Source organism: Chrysemys picta, chromosome 18 (genome assembly GCF_011386835.1).
Source record: "Chrysemys picta bellii isolate R12L10 chromosome 18, ASM1138683v2, whole genome shotgun sequence".
Taxonomy (NCBI): Eukaryota; Metazoa; Chordata; order Testudines; family Emydidae; genus Chrysemys; species Chrysemys picta.
In genome coordinates this window covers 11,647,765-11,669,943 of record NC_088808.1, presented here as the reverse complement: position 1 = coordinate 11,669,943, position 22,179 = coordinate 11,647,765, and positions in this window count along the sequence as shown.

The following is a 22,179-nucleotide window of genomic DNA, read 5'->3' as shown; positions in this document are numbered from 1 at the left end:
GTCAAATCACTCCATAAAATGCATGGACATAAAATATATACATAAAAACCCCAAGTCAGAGGCATTCCATAAAATGCATATTACTTTTAAAACAAAGAAAATACTTAAATAAACAGTGCATCTTCCCTGCCAGGCCATACTATCTATCTATCATCACAACACAGAGCAAAAGTAATCAGCCAGAGGGTGAAACTTCTCCGTCTGGGACTCTGGTTGTTGGATACAAACAGCGTTGCAAGTTCTGGGGAATGCGCTGTGCCCCTGTGGTATCCCTCAAAGGAAGATTGAAGTCTCTCTGTTAACCTGGGATGGTAGTATCTGCCAAAGGTCCTGGAGAGGTCAGATTGTTTGCGTTCCCATTTGCCTGATAAATTAGGACCCCTAGAGGCAGGATATATTGGCAAGTGCCTACAAGATGGAACAGACGGCACAGCAAGGCTGGCCCATTCGCTCAGCTTGGCTCACTGGCTTTCTGCTGTCCCCTGGCTGGTATCCCCAGCCATCAAGCAACACTGCACTGCAAGAGAAGCACCATGACTCCTGGGTCTGAGACATCACAGCTCAACTTCAATGGTGGAGACCTGGAACAATGGGCCTGGGTAGGTAACATTTGTGGGGCTCAACATAGCGAAGTCCTGAGTCAAACCACCCTCCTCTCTTACAGTCCCCCACTGCCATGTACCCCTTCCTCGTGCAGGAGCACGATTCATGCTCAGACTTCGAGATCAGGGGTAAAAGCTGTGTCTGAAGTTGTGCAAACACGGTTCAACCTCACCAGTCAGTGCCAGTTGTTGGGACAAAGCCCTTCCCAAGAGGGTAGGTCAAAAATTCATCAAGCCCCCATGAAACAGGGTCTAGATAGCCCCTGCAGGGCGGCCGGTTGGAGAGCAGTTGGAGCAGACAGATATCAGGCTGTGTATTTTCAGGTCACTAGTGATTTATTCAACTTTTACATCTACAGACAAAAACTTTTAATTAAAACCAGGGGAAAAAAGCCAGAGACAGAGCAGGGAGCGCACACAGTCTGACAGTTTCAATTTTCACGTACAGCTCACTTCCCGGGATTGATATCCTTCTCCCTTCTGCCGAGGAGCATCCGCTCGCTGCCATAAATCACGCAACTGCACAGCCACCGCAGCCTGACGCCTTAACCCTTCCAGCTGCCCTGACGTGCCTCAAGATGGCTGCAAATCCCAGGAGGCCGTGGAACTCGATAGGGAGGGAAATGGGAAGGGTGGTGGAGAGCAGTCCCACAGAGCCAGACGAGGGTGCTCCCTATCGGGGCTTTGGGGAGCAATCGTGGTCCATGAAATTATATGAGGGAAAAGCAAGCTGGACGAAAAGGGGTTCAGTAAGGTGAGAGATGTCTACTCAGAGAGCGAGGCCGTAAGATGTGTAGCATCCCTTGTGGGTAGAAAATATGCAAGACTCAGTTGTAATGAAAATAAAGAGGATTCTTAACGGAGGCACCTGGACACAGACAGCCCCACTGTTTCTTTAGCTCCCAGACTAATAAAGTCCCACCACACAGGGACTCCTTAAGTCCTGGCCTTTCATGGAAAGGGCTGTTGACAATACTGCTGTTGAAGTCGGGAGAGCAGACAAATTGAAGAAGTCACCGTGAGCTTGCCTTAGGAATTCCATTCTCCCCAGAGCACAACCGTCAAACATTTAACAGTGGGAGTTGCCTCGCTTTCCCCTATGATCCCTCCTCCTGTGGGTGAAACCACTTAATTAACATTCACAGTTAAACCCAGGGGAACTCAGGACAAATCAAGGATCACGGAGGAAGAGAGAACTAGATGTAGAAATCGACCTGAATCCAAACCCTGGGTCAAATCAGAACTTTAGTTGCCATTCATGCTGTGGGTCTGAATTTTGCAACTCAGGCTCACCTAATTCCTTGGGCATCGCTGGTATTTCTAACGTGGCTACTGCTGTGGTATTTAGAATGGCAAACCTTAGCGCCTTTTTAGAACAAGAACGTTGGGTGTATTTGTTTTTGAGTTTCTGAAAGTTCTATTTTTTCCTCCCACTTAGTTTCCAGATGGGACTCAAAATAGGATGTGCTGGGATCCTCAGAAATAGGGTTGTGCTTGTTTTCGAAGATCAGGAGGTTCAGAGAAGCTTTGCGTTAGTCAATCAGCATTCAAACAGAGCTGGAGCTCAGGGCCATTTGCCCAGCCTCAATTTCAAGGTCACCCTGAAAAGGTGTAGTCACTGGGCTAAGAAAAAATGGTGGGAAACCAAGGCAAAATCCCAATGACAGATCACAAAGAACCGTGGGGTCATTCTGGATGAAATTTCCTACCATGCATGGATGTTGTTCATCCACATTAATAAACAAGGAAGAGCCAAGGACAAATGAATAAGGGTCCTGGGGTAAGATATTAAATCCTGAGTTGAACAGGAGGACTGGAAAAATGACAATGAAGTAAAGAACATGAAACATAAGGGGCAGGGGAAGCAAAGGCAGAGAAGGAAAAGACCGTGTAAAATGTTAAGCTAAAATGACAAGAAATGTTTCAAGCACACAAAGATCAAGATGTCAGTGAAGGAGTTAGCCAGGCCTCCGGGATATAGCAGGAGGGAACACAAGTGATACTGTAAACATTGATGCAGGGTGATCTGTACATTCAGGCCCTCATTCCCTACAGAGTAAGGAAGGGCATGGAGCCCAAAGGAGATGAATGCTAACAGCCAAGAGCCTTTGACACTACTGCAACAGTGAGATCTGCCTTTGAAATAAAATAAATCGATCCTTTTATACAGCAATTTTCATCCACAGATCGGAGTCATTTCAGAGGGAGGCGGGGCCACATTACCTCCATTTTACACAGAGAAACGGAGGTACAGCAACTTACCTGAGGTATAGGTAAGTCAGAAACAAATAGGAGGGGAAGGATGGCTGTGCAGTTTAAGGCAGTAGTTTTGACTTCAGGAAATCTGGGGTCAGTTCCCAGCTCTACTACTGAATGTGGGCAAGTCACCTAGTCTCAGTTCCCCGTCTAGAAAATAAAGGACAATAGTTCCTTTCTCCCACCATTTGTCAGTCTTGCCTATCGAGGCTGTAAGCTCTGTGGCGCACAGGCTGGAGGTTAATATGTGTGGGGCAGTGCTAGGTACACCAGAGCCCCGAGGTGCTCGTGTTCTATAATAGAGATAAACGAATGAAGTTCTTCAAGCAAAAACATCAGGGGTGTGTCTGCTTTATTTTGATATTTTTGGCCCAAAAGCCTTATGGCCATTTTAATGGTGTTTTTTTTTTAAACGTTAGTGAGCGTTTTTTTTTTTTAAGTGATGGATGTAGAAAACAATTCTGAAGGAAAATGGGATCACGGCGAAGCAGTGCAATGTGTCTGAAGATGAAAAAACCCTAGGGTCACGTGAGATTAGTCTGGGATATAGAAGGCCGAAAGAAGAGGAAGAGAAATTTTTTCTTCCAATGATGAGACATACTGATGGGATTGAAACAGACTGATGGCCTCCTCCTATGATGCCTTGCACTCTGACCTTGTCAGGTATCTTATACAAAGCAGCATTGATCATGGATGGGAGGTCATGCAGAAAGCCCTAGGTACTGTAGGAAGTGGGGTTAGTGATTCAGTAATTGGTGCTTTTCCCTCGGAAGCAGCTCTGAGCAGATACATGCAGTGGGTTAAGAGGTGGTGGCATGTTGTGTTGGAAAAGCAGCTGCCTTCCAGGGGAAATCTAAACTGAAGGTTATGTTCAATCAAGACCCTAGGACACTTTTCACATGAGGACTGCTAGTGGTTGCATTAGCCTGGGGGCCCCTGCCAATCCCCTCTTGAGTAATTGCCCCTGCACTTCCAACTAAGGAAGATGCAGCAGGCAGAATGCCCAGAGTTTCTTTTCTTAATGTTCACACACATCATGATCTTTACCCGCGCTGGTAAGTTAGCTCTGCATTGCACCTCCACCTGCCACCGCCCTTGCTGTCCAGACCAACAGTTGGATAGTGTTGATAACACAGGACAAATGCCACATTTCTGCCCAGAGGTTTCTGCCTTTCGAAGGTGACTGTATGGTTTTGGGCCGAAAGGCTCTAGAAGATGCTATTATTCTCATTAATGGGAACACTTGTGTTTAGCGAGAGATCGTGGGAAGATTTGGGAAATGTGAGCCCCGTAAAGCCTGATTTCAAACAGTAGGGGGTATAGCTACTGGCTCTGGTTATCAGTGACAGAACAGGGGAGCACCGAGGGACTGTGATTTAATTAAAGATCTCAGCATGGATTCACAAAGGGGAACCAGGCCTAACAAATCGGAGCAAATTCTTTGAGGGAGCAACAAAAGGAGTTGAGGAAGGAAACATTGTTAACGTTGGCATTAGGCAAGCTGTGAATCGGCCCCATGCTAACTCAACTATGCAATCTCTCCTAGATCGGCGAGTAGAGTCTCGGGAGTGAGACAACAGGAGAAACTGTGGCAGGGCCGGCTTCTGCGTAGCAGTGCAAGGTGATGGGAGGGCACCCTCACTTGCATTCCTGAACATGGCCTGGCCGGGATACCCTGTTTCCTGCTTAGTGCCTCCAGGAACATTAGCTTTTGTTCTTCCGTGGGGCCACTGCACGTTGACTGAATGGCTTTCTGAACCCATTGGTTCTCAACCTGTGGTGCATGGGGCATGTCCAAATGATCCATTGAGCTGCTTCTGTCAGTGTTGCAAAGAATCTGTCACTTTTCAAGCACTGACATGTCCTGCTAGACAGTTAAGGGTCCCCAGGCAAGAGCCCTGCAAAGGGAAGACTGGGAATGTCACCCCCCCCCCACAGGGGAGTGATTCCTGTGGAGGGAGCATTGGGAATAGTTTCCTGGGTAAGAACCTGCATAGGAAGCGCTGAGAACGGTCCCTTCCAAAGGCCAGAACATAGTGAAATGACTAACTCTTGGCTGGGTGTTTCTTTGGTGCAAATTTAGTCACAAATGAATTTGCTGGCATCACCAAAATAGGACCCATCAGAACGGAGGGAGTGGTCATCAGTGAGTTGAGATTCAATATTAATACGGTGAGGAAGGAAACTGCCCAAATGCAGCCTGTAGGGACGGGATGTAACTAACCAGCTCTCCTTCGTTTGTGTTCAACTTGTCTCCTTAACACGGCCCTACTATGACAATGTCATTAAACAAGAGCTATAACTGTGCAAGTTAACAACTGAAAGGGGGTTGTGGATGGATGGTTTTTCCCTTACAAAAACGTCCGATGCCAAGGAAATGTTTGAATCCGATCAAGAGATACAGATGGCGATGGGCAAGGTCTGTTGGCTTGTTTTTTCCCTTGCCCTTAGCTACAGCAGGCTAGGTCACAAAGCACTGAGAGGATGGAGGAATGCTACACACAGCAGGGCGCCTAGCAGTCTTCTCTGGGAGTGAGTCTAAAACTACAGAGACTGCACTGCCCACCCCCCTGTGCTTTGAGGGGAATACTCCCAGAAGATTAGTAGTGGCTTTATTCTCCTGTATATCCTTTCTCTTCTGGGGGACTGCATGATTCCCCCCACCCTCCTCACACACACTTTACGCCATGAATGCAGGGAGCTGGGAAATACAATTGGGGGAATTTCCTACAGCAATGAAACTTAATTCCTGCAAAATACTCTGCTGCCTCTTTAAAACCTATCGGGGAGAGGGACTCAGTTTCCCTGAATGGCAGGAGACTCCATGCACCAACGGCAAACGTGAGGGCTGCTTTTGCATGCCTTGCAGAAGGCCAGACATGCCAGGTTTTTGCTTTCCACTTGTAGCTGTTGGCAGAACAGAAATAACGTTTGCAAGTCTGGTCACCTTCATGCACAAAGGATGCAATGGAAATCAAGAGAACCCAGCAGAGGGTTAGGGCAAACAGCACAATACAGGGACTTGGAGATCTTAGCTTTTCAGAAAGGTCAGAGAAACAAGGTCTGTTTTTCTGGAAAAGAGGCGAATGCGAAGGCAGTTATTTGAAGTCTGAGAAATTCTGAACGGAAAAGCCAGAGGAGAGACGCTAGGAGAATATCTAACTGTACACAAGAAGAAAATAGTGCAAGAGGCAGGTTTCGCTAATGGTTAGATTTAAACTGGCGAGGTTCCTGAGCTGCAGAGCTCAGAACCAAACCCAAAGCTCATGAAGGTTTAAAGGCAAATCTGTGTAAAAGCTTTGCACAAGTGCGTATTTGATACCTAACCTCCCCGCTGGCCAATCCCTGGAGTAGAGCTGCCTGCTAACACATGCAGTCCTGCAGCTCAAGCGGTAGAGTTTACAGCCATGGTTCTGGAATCTCTGGGTTCAAACTGTGCTGACGGCCCCTGGACTGTGGTGGAAGGTTGTTGCATTTGGGTGGGAGGTTCTGATTTAGGCCAATGTGTCAACTGAACTTTGGCTCCTCTCCAAGGACAAGATTCTCCTCTTAAGTCCACACAGCCCTGATATCAATGGGAGAGGAGAGTTTTGGTGTGGAGTTCCTCTGTGTGGTGCTGAGAGGCGAATTCTGCAATAGGGAGAAGGCCATGAGGGGGAAAACAGTATTTGGGGATCCCAGAAGAGGGGACGGATTCTAACACTCCTGAAGGTTTCTATGTGGCCAGGGCTGAAGCTGCTCCAAGTGTGGAATTCCCACTGAATTCAGTGCCACTTCTGCATGGGGAGAGTTCTAGGATCAGGTCCTTTTCGTCCGACAATCTGCCCTTCTCTTCTGAAACATCACCTGATTTTTGTGTTACCTGCACAGTTTGGAGCTCCCACCACCAATGGCCCTCTATGGGTCAAAGAGAACTTATCCCAACGAAGGAGCCTTTATCGCACAGTAAATATTTTAAACAAACATGTACATGTATTTATTAGCAATTAACAATCAACCAACAGAATACAAACGCCGAGCGTCTAATGCTCACCACTCCCCATAAAGCAGACAACGTCTCCTGAGGGCCAGTCAGCATCCAATCTCATCTGGGGCTCCAGCTTCTACACAGTCTGGTTGTGCAGGGGTTAAAAATGCTAACAGCTTTGGCCTTGAGCTGTTATCCCGGAGTTAAGTTCCCACAAGCTTGTTTTCTGACCCTCATTATATCGTTAAAATGAGGATTGCTCTTATCTATGCCTTAACCAATTAATTTACTTAAAATGTAGCTATTCAAAAAACCCACTAACCAATCATTTCCACTATTCAAAGATTCACATGCCTAAGACGGCCTACTCATTAGCTTTTGTATTTATCAAAGTTAGTACAAACTTCTCAAGGTCTACTTATCTTTATGCTTCACTAGTGGGATACACTTGCAACAGCAAAACCTTGTAGTTTTTCTTTAATCAAGAAGAAGCTGCAGAAACTCAGGGTTAGCTTGTCCAGTCTCTCCCATTCTCATGAGTTTGTGAATATCTGTCTATCCCTGTTAGTAATGCTGCAGCATTACTATCTGTCTACCTAGGCCAAGGTCCAATTTTCCTGACCCTATAGTTTTGTTACCAACTGATGGTGGCCGAGCATACAAGATGGCCGCAGGTTATGCTAAATCCATACACAAGATGGCTGTCAGTCATGTCAAGTCCAGGCCTCTTGTTACATATGGGTACCCTGTGCCCTGAGTCATACAATCCATGGGCTGTTTTCCGGCAGGAGCACCTGATGGCATGAATTTGGGAGAGATGGAGCTTTAGGGGATCTGCTGCCTGTTGTTTCTGGGCGCTCCTTGGGTTGAATCTCTCTGCCCTGAATTCTAGAAGGGTGAAGTCTCTACCTCTTTAATTCACATCTGGATCAGCCACAGCCTTATATCCCACATGACTCACTGCCGTCTTGTGTATGGCCTTAACATAATCCACACCCACCTCATATGCTCAGCCACCATATGCTGGAAACAAAACCATAGGGTCAGGAGAAGTCAGCCATGACATAGACAGACAGATAGAAAAGTATCAGCTGCAACATTACTAATATATCAGTATTCACAAAGTCATGAGAATGGGGTGAAATGGACAACCCTTCGACCGTATGTCTTAATTAACATACTAACTCTAGGCCAGACCACTCCCATATATAACGATGTGCAGTCCCCAAGCTCTCACTGGCAAGAATGCAAACTGCAGTCTGCGTCCATGCCCCGCTGGCCCCCAGTTGGTATGTGTGCATCTTTGCCTCTTATCTCAGTAGCAGGAGGGCTTACCAACATCTGGACCAGCTGCGGCCTGTTGCTTTAGCCCCTTCTCAGTCCTCACTACTGCTCATTAGCAGATCTAGATGAACTGTGAGGCCTTCTTTGGCTCTCTGGCTGCACTAGATATAGGCTGAGGCTCCAGCAGATGCCGAAAGTGAACCCAGGACTGTGGAAGTCTCCCTCACTGCGTGAGACACTTGCTTTGCAAATCATCCCCCTTGGGCTCTCTGCTGCCAACTCCCAGCACAAACAGGGCACTGCAGGGGAGGAGCGTGCGACACACCTGCTGTGCTGTTGGCAGGCTAGACGAACTGCCTGGCTTTACTCATGGGCTCGGGGCAATATTAATATTTTAAGGTGATGGCAAGACTGAAAACATCTGTCGAAAGTCAGTGCCAGAGCATGGATTTAACCCCTTCCTCCTGCTAGTCATGCTTCCCTGTTTCTTGGCCTTTGTTTTCCTCCACATCTTGGCCCAGGAATCTCCTAAGCCAATGCTGGAACCATCCCTTCCCATACCATCACTCTGTCCTCTCTGCCTTCCCATGGGGCTTAACTCCCAGTTCCCAGCCACAGTTCAGAATGTGTAAAGAGAGACAGTATTGTAAATGGCCCTCCTGGAGACATCAACAGCAGCGGGAGCCCTGGAAGTAGTCCCTGGGTGCGATTCCTGCCAGAGGGAGCTCTAGAGATGATCTCACCCCTCCCAAGGTGAGATCCCTTCCAGGGATTCCACCTGAAGAGTTCTGGGTATGCCCCATGAACAATACCTCCAGCTAGGAGGAGTGCAGTGAATGGGTCTGAGGCATGACTCCTCCCCAGAGGGAGCACAGCCCCCAGTGATGACCCCCACCAGTGCATGTGCAGCGAGTGTCCGTATGCACAGTCTCTGTGGAATCAGCACTGACCGGAGGCCTGGGGAAGCAGCACCGATGACTCTAACCTTCTTCAAAAGCACATTTTGTGTGTGTGTGTGTGTGTGTGTGTGTGTGTGTGTGTGTGTGTGTGTGTATATATATATATATATATATATATATATATATATATATATATATATATAAAATAAGGGAGAATAAATTAAGAGTTTATCTGTAATTTTCTCAGCAGGACAACTGCATTGAAGTGCTAGGCAGGATTCCCTATTGTATAAATCAATGCTTTTTATCACAAACCCAGGCCTTTTGGTAATAAACGAAACAAGAGCGGCTGCTTTCTTCATGGATGTAATCAGCAAACAGGTGAGCAAAGGAGCGTCACTCATACTAATGGCGGTGGCGGAGGGAGTTAATTTGACCCGGAGTGCGGATTTAGTGTCTCCCGCAGCAGGGCTGTTTCCACAGTTATCTCTCCAAGTCCAGCCTCCAAGTCGCAACCTTATATCCAGTCCAGACATGCTCTAGAAGCCATTAACATATTTATAAAACTACCTGGACTCACGGAACACGCATGAGAGGGTTAGAAAGAACTATCTATTTTACCAGCTGTGCATCCAGCATTCATAAAGGAGAGGAGTGGGGGGAAATGATGATTCCTGCATTTGCTTGGAAGGAAATGCTTATTGGGCTCTTCAAAAGAGAGCGTGTGACATTCATCAGATCTGGGAATTAGAATTATCCGCATTGGCCTGCCACCTTTCTCCTTCATGGCAACTGGCTGGCTCCCATGCACGTTTTCTTAGTGTTAGGGCAAATCTGTCTGCAAACTCCCCCTTTCCCTGGATTGAAAGCTGGATCATCAAATAAAGTTGGTCCCTGTGGCGTAGCGTAGCCTGGGAGAGTCACGGCATTAGGAGTGGGAAGGCCAGGATTCCTGGGTTCTAGTTCCTGATTCTGCCACAGTTTCACTATGGGATTTAGGGCAAACCAGAACCAATCTGTGCCTGTAAAATGGGGATGAACATTCTACATTCAAGGGAGGGAGGATTAGGAAGCCCAGTTAGTGCTGCTCTAAGATTTTTGCAGGGAAGCTTTCACAGGTCTGTGGATCATGCTCAGAACGAAGCCAGTTAAAGTTTCACTACAGAAACCAGGAAAGGCCAAGAATATCTCAAAGTTACAACCCTCCTCCTGCCACTCTATTGTTGCCGTTTTTACAACCAAAAAAGTTACCAAATTCAATTTTTCTGCACTGTGGCTTCAGGATATTCTGGAGTCTGTGCTCTGAGTGTACCATAGTTGACCTGTTACTATGCTAGTTTTTAGTATACTTCTCAAAACTGTCCCACAACAGCCATGAGCAAATGCTCTTAAGTGCTCTTAAATAAAGGCTTCCTTTTCCTGCCACTAATGAAAGTGTGGGGTCCTAAAAGGAGAACAAAACAGACAAACAACAAGGAGGCCTAGGACTCCCAGGGTAAGTGCAGACCTTCTTGAAGAGGAAAGATTTTTATTATGCTCTCACTGCCTATGTCCATGGGGCACAGAGGACTTCTCCGAGATTGCGTGTGCTGAGCCTACGCTGTTTTCAGGGTGTCTCTGAAGATGGATTGCTACATCTGCCCACCCAAGATGTCCACTTCTACAAGGCGCATCTTAGCTCATCTGATGCTGACCTCACTATGTTACCTGTAGACTGGTGTTTTTGCAATGTGTTTCACCTGGAAGGCCACTCATAACATGCAATTTGCACAAAACCCTCTAGCCACAAAGGTCACCTTGAAACAGCAGCTTGCATGGAATGAGGATTCCACCTTTTGAGTAAGGTGGAACAGCAAGAACTTCTCACACCTGTACTCTGTGCTGAGTGCCAATAAACTTCTGGGTGAAATTCAACACCTACAAAGTTCAACATGGACTGGAGCGCCACTGCCTCTGAATCGCCATCCCAGCTAGGCATGGAAACACCTGGAGAACTCTGGATGTTTACCCCAAAGTTTGGAAAAACTGCCCTCCATTCGCCAGGCCCTCAACCCCAGAACACAGCCCCAGGGAGAAAGTCTGCTCTTGTGTTCCCCACCCTCATTACCCAAAGAGCATTCCCTCTAAGGAAGTATCTGCCTCTCCTTTTCTCTTCAAGCAGCCATCTGTCCCTTCCTCTAAATTGCTGCATCAGGGATCAGACTGGAAGGTTGGAGAAGGGAATACCAGACTCTTCTGAGCAATATTACAAAGCAACCCCTAGGATGGAGCCAATGCTCAACCTCTTCCAAAATTCAGCTGGGTTGCCCTTCACCTATGCTAAATTGGTCATTCCAGGTCTTTTTCTGGCGTTCTCAGTGACAATATCTCATCTCCTCCTTCCCCTCTCCACCCCATTGGCTGTTGAATTGACTTTATTCATCTGCAGTGCCAGATTAAACTTGCCAAAGCCTCTTCCATAGCTTGGTTGATGCGTTCAAGGCAGCTCTGAATCAAATTCCCCAGAGACATCTCTGCAGTGTCCAGTCCTTCTCACTGGGCAGTCACAAAAATTTAGTTTGCTGCCTCCAAAGAGACAATGCATACGCTGTCTGTTGGTTTAGCTGAGGTCTCACATTAATGTACAGACTTGAGATGGTTTTGTAATAAAACAAGAATAAGTCTGTTAATAAAGAACACAGATATACATGATACCAGGCATGATAGAAAAGGGCTAAAAGCAAAACAAAAATAAACTTGCTCTCGAGTGCTTAACTTAATTCTAACTAGCTCTGACTTTGCCTAACAGGTTCCCTTTTCTGTCACCCTGCCAGTATCTCCAGTTAAGAGGATCCAACATTCACAGAACCAGAGGGTGCTGTCCCCACTGTCCCTCAGATGATGGATAACTAGAATGTCCTTTTGACCCCCTTATTTCCCAAAGTCCATTGTCTTTGCCTCAAGAGCAGGAAGACCTTCTGGTTGTGCTCTCCAAGCTCTTTCCTCCATCACCTGTTAGCTTGGTGGCTTTGTTTACCTTATAGATAAATGTGCTTTCATTGTCCTCTGCCTGCAATCAAGCCAGGCAGACAGGTAAACACACATTCTTTGTCTAAGGCAGGCTTGTTTATTCACCACCTCCCAAACACATTAGGAACATATTTCCAGCACCCATAGGTAGCTCTTTATACCTAACCCATGCATACATCACGCAGTGATATCCATGACCAGCTTGCCACCAGTTTGATAGGATACCTTACAAGGCACTGATTGGCTACCTATTCTGACAACAGAGTATTGACTGTGCCCTTTGGGAGTGGGTGTAAAAGGCTCTTAGGGTCACTGACTATTTTTGCTTTAAAAGCCCTGCCTTTGGAGTAGCTGTACATAAAAGCACACAGGATGCTCAGCTTCAGCAAAGGAGAGGCTCTAGCTAGGTTTGCATTAACCTCTGGTCCTGCTGTCAGAAAGGTAGACCATGCAGCCCGCTGCTTTTTCCCTAGCGGGAGATCAGACCAGCCCGCATGTTGCCCAAAAGCATGGGGCTCCATGCACACGCTTGCATTGCTTGGGTTTAAAGCCAGCTCTGTTTGAACGTCCCTATCTGTCCCTAGGGCATGCATCCATCCTCACAGCATCCAGGGATCATTGAATTTAGCCTCAAACGTTTCTGCGAGGATGGAATTATTATCCACTTTGTGTTAATCAGGAAACCAAACCACAAAGAGGTTAAGTAATTTATCTAAAAATCACAGCACAGCCAGGGACAGAACCCAGGGGCTCCCCTTTGTAGGCCTAAGCCTTAGCCACAAGCCCATTCTCTCCCTCCTGATGGGGAGAAGGACTTGATATCAAATCTCTCTCTAGTGAGAGCTGCCTTCCTCCTGCTTGGCATTCCGGACGACTCTGGGAACGAACACTTTTCAAATGCTATAAATATTTTATGAATTTTCATCCACTTACTTTAATAGGGGATTGTAAAAGCATTTAACCATATTACACCCAATCTCTCAGACACTGCATTATTCCACCAGAACTGTTTTATTAGGAGAAACTGGCAGGGTTGTTGGGATTTTGTTGCTAATATCTCACGGCAGACGAAATCAAAACGGCAGTGAAGGGGAAACAGCCTCGCTAGCCTCATGTCCAGAGTTTGCTCTGATGCACCGGCAAGGTTTCATTTGCTGGGTTTTGCCTGACTGGATGTGAGCTTTTTAAAAGACCGTTTTTATAGACTCGGCTCGAGCTGGTGTTTGGATGTTTAACAACCTCCCTGTCTGCGTCCGCCCACCAACTGCAGCCTGTGCAGCTGTGAACATCTGTCACTGCCTGGCAGAAGCAGCAAGTGAGCAGTGTCTGGAAGAGTTCACAATCACTGCTCGGCCTGGGCAGTCCCTGACGTCTGTCTGCTCCTTCCCCCTCGCTGCAGTGAGCAAAAGGATGAGATGCTGGTTCTGCCAGTGACCAGCAGAGGCAGATGTGAGAGAGCAGCTGCTACTGGCCAGGTCACCCAGCAGTCACTTGGAGCTCTTGCTCACTGCTTCTGCTGGGGATCAAGCAGTTACTCTCCTGCCCTGGCAATGAGAAGAGATAAACACGAGATGCTCGGTGGATGCCCATATTGAGCCACAGGCTATTGCATAGCCTTGCCCTGCTTCTCCTGGATTGCTCACCCTGTTTGGGTGCCTCCACCCCATCATAATAACCGAGTGCCTCCTTCTGCCCTGAGACTGCCTGTCACAGGGTGACTGGCTCTTGACAGAAAAGTAGGGCCCATGCACCTGTGTCTGATCAGCAAACCCCTAGGGTTACCGTACGTCCGGTTTTTCACGGACATGTCCGGCTTTTCGGCAATCAAACCCCCGTCCAGGGGGAATTGCCAAAAAGCCGAACATGTCCGGGAAAAATACCGGCCGGTCACTTCCTCTCCCGCGGCTGCTATGCTCCTCCCCTGACTCAGACTTCGGCTCAGTTTAAGAGCCAAGCTGCCCAAGCCAGCGCTACTGGCTGCGGGCAGCCCCCGTGCCTCCGGACCCGAGCCGCCGGCCGGGCACTTCCCTTCCCGGGCTCCAGCTGCTCTGCTCTGGCGGCGCAGGGTCCAGAGGCACGGGGGCTGCCCGACGCCGGTAGCGCTGGCTCGGGCAGCTTGGCTCTTAAACAGAGCCGAAGTCTGAGTCAGGGGAGGAGCAGAGCAGCTGGAGCCCGGGAAGGGAAGTGCCCGGCCGGGGGTGCAGGGTCCGGAGGCATAGGGGCTGCCCAAAGCCCGAGTGCTACCGGCTTCACGGGTTTGCCGGGCAGCCTCCAGACCCTGCGCCCTCGGCTGGGCTCTTCCCCTCCGAGGCTCCAGCTGTGCTGGGGAAGCGCCGGCCGGGGACGCAGGGTCTGGAGGCTGCCCGGCAAACCGTGAAGCCGGTAACTCTTGGGCAGCCCTTTTCGCGTGGCTGGGAGGGAGGAGGGGGAGTTAGGGCGGGCACTTTGGGGAAGGGGCGGAGTTGGGGCGGGGCCGGGGCCCCGTGGAGTGTCCTCTTTTTTTATTTTTTAAATATGGTAACCCTAGCAAACCCCCATTGTGTGTTCCTGGGTCTCCGGCTTAGCTTTCACCGGGATTGGGCAGGCTTCCTCCTGAGCTTGGGAGAACAGTTTTTATATTTTTGTACCAGTTTCTTTGGGCATCATACCTACAGCTCAAACATCCCCATGATCTCCTTCATTACGGAATACGCACCAGGGTTCACGCGTCCTAAGACAGAAATAGGGTGAAATGAATGGGAACGGAGCCTCCAAATCCATTAGGTGGCTTTGAAAACCTCATCCATAACCTCTCTCTGAGCCTCTAGCACCAAGTGGAGGATAAAATGCACCCCACCCCTCCCAGTTTAGTCCCAGCGTCGTACATGGACCTTTAAAAGCCCATCAAGTTATTTTTGACTGTGTCACCAATTTATGGTCTGACAGACTGATTTATGAATGCCCATTCTGCTTCGAACTGGAGGGCCGGTGATTTTATACCTCCAGCCATGCGGGACATCGAGCTGTGCTGATCAAAGAGGCGCCAATTTCACTGGCATGATTGATTCAAGCCTGAAGAAGAATTACGGTGAGAACACACTCACACCCCACAGTAATCACAGGTCAACGGCATCTCCTACCATCAAAGAGACCAAGTATGAAGTCTCAAATGCTGGAGGATTTTACCCTTTCTAATCCTCCCGCTCACCCCTAAAATCAAGCAGTCGTTCATCCGTATCAGAGCACTCCAAAAGGCAGTGCTGTTAAATTGTAACACTCAAGTTGCTGTTACTGATAGCGCCTCTTGGATCTCAGCTGCTGACACAAAGAGGAGGAGTTTTACTGTACCACTTGGAAGGCTCAGAATGATTTAGTGACTCAGTATCTATGCAATGGGATGCCTTGGGGACTCAGCGCCCAGTAGCTGTGTGGTCAGTGATGCTCACTAGTTCATTGGTTCCTAACCAGGGCTGGTCAAAACTGTTCTGTCAGATTTGTCAAGTGGAAAATTGTTTTTTTTGACTAAAAAATAATGTTCACGGAGAGTGTCAGATTTCCTCACTATTTTTGGTTGTCAGTGGAAATCCCCAGGTCAGAAAATGTTTGAGTTTTCTGGCCATCTTGGCCAGAATATTTTCAGTTTTTGGTGAAAATTTTCTCGGTTTTGGTTAAGCATTTGTGGTTGCCAAACACAGTCGAGATTTTTGGTTTCTTGACAAAAGTTCAAATTTTCCATTAAACAAAAAAAAAACCCCAGCAACCCCCCCCCTGTATTTTCCTACCAGTTCTGTTTTCAGCCTATTCTATATTGGCCTGGAGCAGCGAACCGCGGCCAGTGGGAGCCGCGATTGGCCGGACCTGCCGACAGGGCAGGCAAACAAACCGCTTTCCCCACACAAGTGGCGTCCCAAGTTTGGGAAACACTGATTTAGAAGATGTTTCATTCCACCCCAAAGAAAAGACAGAAAAAAGATAAATAAACACTGCAAAAACCTCCTGTAATCATAATTAAGGCTACAATTTAGTCACACGTATTTATAGTAAAAGTCATGGACAGGTGACAGGCAATACACAAAAATTAATGGTCTGTCACCTGGCCACCCGGGAGCTGCTGTTGGGGGTCACCAGGAGTGACTGCACTGGCCTCCCAGGGACTGCTGCCGGCTGCCCGGGGTTGCCCAAGCAGTGATGGTGCCGCAGCGGTCGGTGTGGCTGGCTATGGGGCCACTCCAGCAGTGTCCGGGGTGGCTGTACCTGAGGCCACCTGACCAGCAGGACCCAGAGCCAGCTGCTTGGGTGGCCCTGGGGTCAGCCACACTGGCCCCTGCGGAAGTCACGGAGATTGTGGAAAGTCATGGAATCTGTGACTTCCGCGACCTCTGTGACAAACACAGAGCCCTACCCATAATTACTGGAGTCAGCAGACAGCAACTTCTTCTGTGGGATAGACGTGTTCACCTCTGGACCCCTGATCCAGGTTACGTGACTGGGGCTAGGCAGTAAAGCCTCCTAAAAATATTCCTGTGGGTCACACCTTGCTACAAATACACCACTGGCTTGCAAACCAAAACCCGACACTCACCATGTGTCTGAATGAAAGACGAGACACACAAAATATGGAGCGGATCACAGCTCGGATGAGACCATGCCAAAACTAGTGTGAGGAGTCCTGGGATTTAGCCAATGAGTAACTTGTAATGCACAAGAAACAGTTTTAATACCAAGAGAAATTGACACTGTACTGTATCTAGAAAAATGTCACTCTCTCATTTGGACACTGGATAAACAACACCTGACTTCTTACCTTGGTATAACAAGTAGCCATATCAACTGAATCTTAATTAATTAGCCTCTTAGAGTTGATATGGCTACTTCCACCTTTTCACGTTCTGTATGTGTATATATCTCCTTACTATATGTTCCATTCTACGCATCTGATGAAGTGGGCTGTAGCCTACGAAAGCTTATGCTCAAATAAAATTGTTAGTCTCTAAGGTGCCACAAGTACTCCCGTTCTCTTAACACGACAACTGTAAGACTTATACCTATGCGTGTAGTTTGTGCGCACGTTATATACTTATCCGGCCTATTTGCCAAAAGCCCCTGGCGTACTTCCAAACGTAAAGGGAAACCCCTGAATCCCTTTGTGATGCTCTCTGCAGGGAGCCCAGAACAGCAAGGGACTGTGTTACCTCTGCCTCAAGCAAGGGAGAAATTTATTGGTGCTTAAACAGTGTGTCAGCTCCTGGCCACACCCATTCTGGCACTCTCACCAGCGAACTGCCTGAGACTCTACCAATTTTAACCTTGCCTTGCAGGTAACATTCAGTGAACCCCAGTTCCCCAGAGTGTCCAGTCCCTCTCACACAGAGCTCACAGAACTGATTACGCCCGCTGTCTCCAAAGACACAGATACACGCCTGTGTGTTGGCTCACCAAGGACACTTTATTAATACATAGTACTGAGATGGTTTATAGTAAACCTAAACATAGGTTTATTAATAAAGAACAGAGATTTAAGTGATATTGAGCAAGAGAAAAGGAGACAGATATGGTTACAAACGAAACAAAGGTCAAGATAAGTTTCTGATGCTAGAAACTCACAGTTTGCAGTCTGGTCTCAGGCAATTTCTCACTTAGAATCACATTGCTGAAGGATACACCTTTCAGATTCCAAAAGCACTGGCCTCTTTTGTCTCTTAAATGATGGAGAGCAAAGAAATCCCCTTTCTTCTTTTTTTGTAGTTCAGAAAACCTTTGAAATGTATTCTTTGAAAAGTGAACCCAAAGCTCCCCTCCTCTGCTGCTTGTTTGTTGGGGTGCAGGCACCAACCCCCCTTTTCATCCTCTTGTCAATTTTCTTCCTTGATTGGCTTGATTACTTTGTTTACCTTAGATGCAAATGGAGTTCCATTGTCCCTGGCCTCACCTTGCTCAATTTGCAGTGGGGACAGGCAAACAGGCAAAACCACATAGAATCATAGAAGATTAGGTTTGGAAGAGACCTCAGGAGGTCATCTAGTCCAAGCCCCTGCACAAAGGAGGACCTTGGACATTCCTTTGCCTAGGACAAACTTGATTATCCACTCAGTTGGCTTGAGCTGAACATATATTCAGCATACAAACATAACTTCTTACACGCAACCCATACATACATCACACAATGATATTCATGACTAGTGTGTCCCCAGTTTACATACGATACCTTACAAGACACTGTTTGGCTAAATATTCTGACAATACTGTGTTGGGAGCACCCTTTGCCAATTAGCATAAAGCGGCTCTTAGGGTCACACCCTTAAATCCCAAGGCCCAACAAGGTGATTCTTCCTCTGGGATACACAGGATCCTCCTTGTGGGGGTACCCAGAAAGAATTCCCTCTTGGATTCCTCATGTGCACACCCTCCTGCTCCCAAATACAATTGCTTTTTTGCAACTTTCATGACATTTGTCAGCTGACAAGAATACTGACAACCTATTGGCTGAGTGACCAGACTCACTCACAATCTAGCAGGAATGAGGGAAAAGAGGAAAGAATTTGCAGGGATCTCAGCATTCAGAGCAATCCGTCTGGCCATTAATCACCTTCACCCTGTTCCTATTTCTGCATTTGATGTTAGCTGGACAGCATCTCGTGCTGGGCGCTCAGGCCCTGTCCTGTGCTGTATGCCTCTGTCCGTAGCATAACTGGAAAGATGATTTGTGACTGAAGAATGAATTCTACTGCCAATCCATATCAGACTCCCCTAAATGGCCAGAGACAGCCTCTTCCAGAGGAGACTTTTACTGGTCTGTTATTTCTCATCCAAGACAGCAAACATTTCAGCTTGTGACAGCCTTCTGTCAGCCCAACAGCTTGGTGTCTTGTTTCTGAGATGGTAACAGACCCAGAGAGTCAGACCATGTTTCCTCTGTCTGCTGCTTTACCCTGAAATAACAAGCCTGGGATGGCAGGGAAAAGTGGAGGCAGTGCTAATCCGTCTTTCTGGCCCTCCAGCCAGGCTAACACAAGACCGTTGGAGGGTCGTGCTGGGTGGGTGGGTGATTGGTTCAGTCTCCCAAAGCTTCGGTGTCAACCCCACCTGCACCAAGTGTTATCAAAACTCAGAAAGGTGGACGTACCCCTGCATGGCTTTCTACACCCATTCTAGGGGGAAGGGCTGGTAGAAATGCAAAAGCACGACTGACCCAAAGGTCAGATTTGTGTATGAAGTGATTCAAAGCAACCAGAATGTATTCTGAACACACACTTGGGTCTGGTATTGATTCCTGACTTTCTCTCTAGCAAGAGCAGAAAGCCGAGAACATTACAGAGCAATGAAGCAAAGTGCATGTTACTGTGCCTTTAAAGGCTGCTTACCTGCCTTACTACTACAATGGGCACCCAGGGCCCTGAGTCTTGTTTATACTAAGACCACTTTATACTGCACTGGCTGTGTAAAGGGCCCTTAAATTGACCCCCTTCCCCCAAAAAATTTGTGTCAGGAAAATCAAAATGATCTATTCTGTTCTGTGTCAGGTCGATGTCAATCTGCCTGAGCTGCTGCAGGGTCACATGGGAGTGGTGGTTCGGATACCACATATGCCCCAGTCTCTCTCTAGAGGCTGGACTCCCTTGCTGGACTTTATCTTCCGTGATGCACTATGATCTCCCCTGTGGTTGAGCTGCTGGGGCGCATCGGGGAATCATGTGACTGTGGTACTTCCTGAGTCAGGGTGAAAAAACTCTTTGAAATACTGGAATTTCCTGCAGGATGGAAATTCTGATTTGTGACCTGCTCTAGTAGTCGGTACGTACCAATAGGTCCAAAAATACTTGGAGTAGAGATTTGATGCGCTGATAGCCAGGCATATGTTTTGTGTATAACTCTCATATCAGAGGTAAGAATGCAGGTGTTATTTTATCCAGTATATAACCTCTCTGAAGGAATCGTCAATGCATCTGGGGAGTCATTACGCTTAATGTAGTCACAGGGGAATTGTCAACTCCAATTGAATGCGCCACCTCCAGAAAAAGTTTGGGGGACTGCTACGTTTCAGATAAAATTTTAATGCCGTGGTTGCTATTCGCTTTTCATTTTGCATTTCCTCCCTGCAATTATAAAAGAGCCCTTTCTCTAGCCAGCGTGATGGGATGCATTTGTTAGCTTCGATAACTAGAATTTGGAATATACATTTTCCCTTTATTTGTTTGCAGATCTCAGCCATTTTCCCAACAACATATAAATTGGATCTCATGGGATCCCAAACAGCATCTGCTTCTACAAACATGTCATCTCTGGACATCCCTAACAGATATGGGTATAAGCACCACATCACTTACGATCTCCCCAACAGGTTTTGGTAACATTTCAAATCCATTTTATATTGAAATAACGCAGCTTGCTGTTTGAGGAATGGGTATTGTCCGTATAAGTAACTTATAGTTTGAAAATTAATGGGTGCCACTGATTGACTTTATCCATGTAAATTAAAAGAAAATTCTAGCAAAGCTACCATGAAAAAGGTAGATTTGTTCGCCGGTATATTGCCAGCTGGTATGGAGATTTTATTAATATCTTGCAATATTTAGGTCATAAATCAAATCTGAGCCCTTATTGCACATCCAGAGAAAATTACTTTCCAGTGACATATGGTATAACCTTCAACATTTATAAATTAATAAAATTCCAGTAAATCTACTCAAATTCAGATATTTTTTACCCTCATATTACTTTTTATGGACACTATTAACCACTCGCAGAATTGAGGTCGTAGACCAAAGGTGAGAGTTGATTGCAACGTTAGGGGAAATTACCTTGCAAATGACCCAGGGCATGAACTTCATGTCCCAGTAGTCAGCAAGGAGTTCAGATCTTGCTGACCATTGATACATTCAGGATGCCCGATTTATACTCTCTGCCTGATTAAGGGGCTGTAGAAGGATCCAGTTATAGTTTGCCATGGAAAATTCTTGCCAAGGCAGTGAAGTTGTTGCAGTTTGTGTAGGTCTTTCCAGGGATTCCCTGTTGTGTTTCTTGTTCCCAAGTTTTGTACTTAATAGATTCTTTATGTCCTTGGAGTTAGTCAGCCAAGAATGAGTGTATCTGGGCAATTTGTCTTTCATTAGTGGAGGTGTTTCTGTGCCTCGGAGTAATGAGCTGTTCAGAAGGACAAAATCTCTCTTTGTGTGCCATGGTTAGCTTTGGGATTTTAAATTGGGCCTGATTGGTTAAGATTTGGAAAAGTCACATTTGCCTAAGTCACATTTGTGTAAAGCTGTTAAACCCAGTGCTCTCAAATACATCTTCCAGATTCGTGCCTGATGGCTCCCATCTTGTCATACTTTGTGTTTTTCCTTAATTGTGGAAATTAGAGACCAAATAAAGCATCTGGACTTTCCTGTTTCTCTTCCTATTTTGCTTCAACATAATCTTCAACAGGCTCTCCCCCCCCTTGATGCTCCTGAATAGTCTGTCCTTACCTTCTTCTTCATTAAGGTGACCTCAGCAGCTCCCATGCTTTTATTAGTTAACGGCTCACAAATTACCTCCCTAATCGGATATCTTCCCTTCTGTCCGGTCTTGGCTCCGTTTCTCAACCCCTATATGTAGCGCTGCTTTCTCAAAAGCTCTGCTTCCCACCTCTTCTACACCTTTTCTTTTCCCCACATGCTTAACTCCACCGTCACTCCTCATCGAAACCTGTCACTTTCCTCTCTCTTCTACTGAAATGCCAGCCGTATGCCTCAGTAGCTCCGCTTGCTACACGTTTTTCAGCAAACCCGTCTACCTAGCCATGGCGTAACATGATCCAGAGACTGGAAGTCAAAAGTTGATAGTTTAAAAGAGAGATGGCTCAGTGGTTTGAGCATTGGCCTGCTAAATCCAAAGTTGTGAGCTCAATCCTTGAGGGGGCCACTTAGGGATCTATGGCAAAATCAGTACTTGGTCCTGCTAGTGAAGGCAGGGGGCTGGAATCAATGACCTTTTGGGGTCCCTTCCAGTTCTATCAGATAAGTATATCTCCATATATTTTTTTTACTGGGAAATGAGACGCACATTTTTAACAGTTAGGGCAATTCATCCTCAGAACAGCGTCCCAAGGGGTACGGTGGATTCTACAGCTTGTGACTGTCATGGGATTTTAAAAATTGTAAGTTTCATGATTTCAGCTATTTAAATCTGAAATTTCAGTGTTATA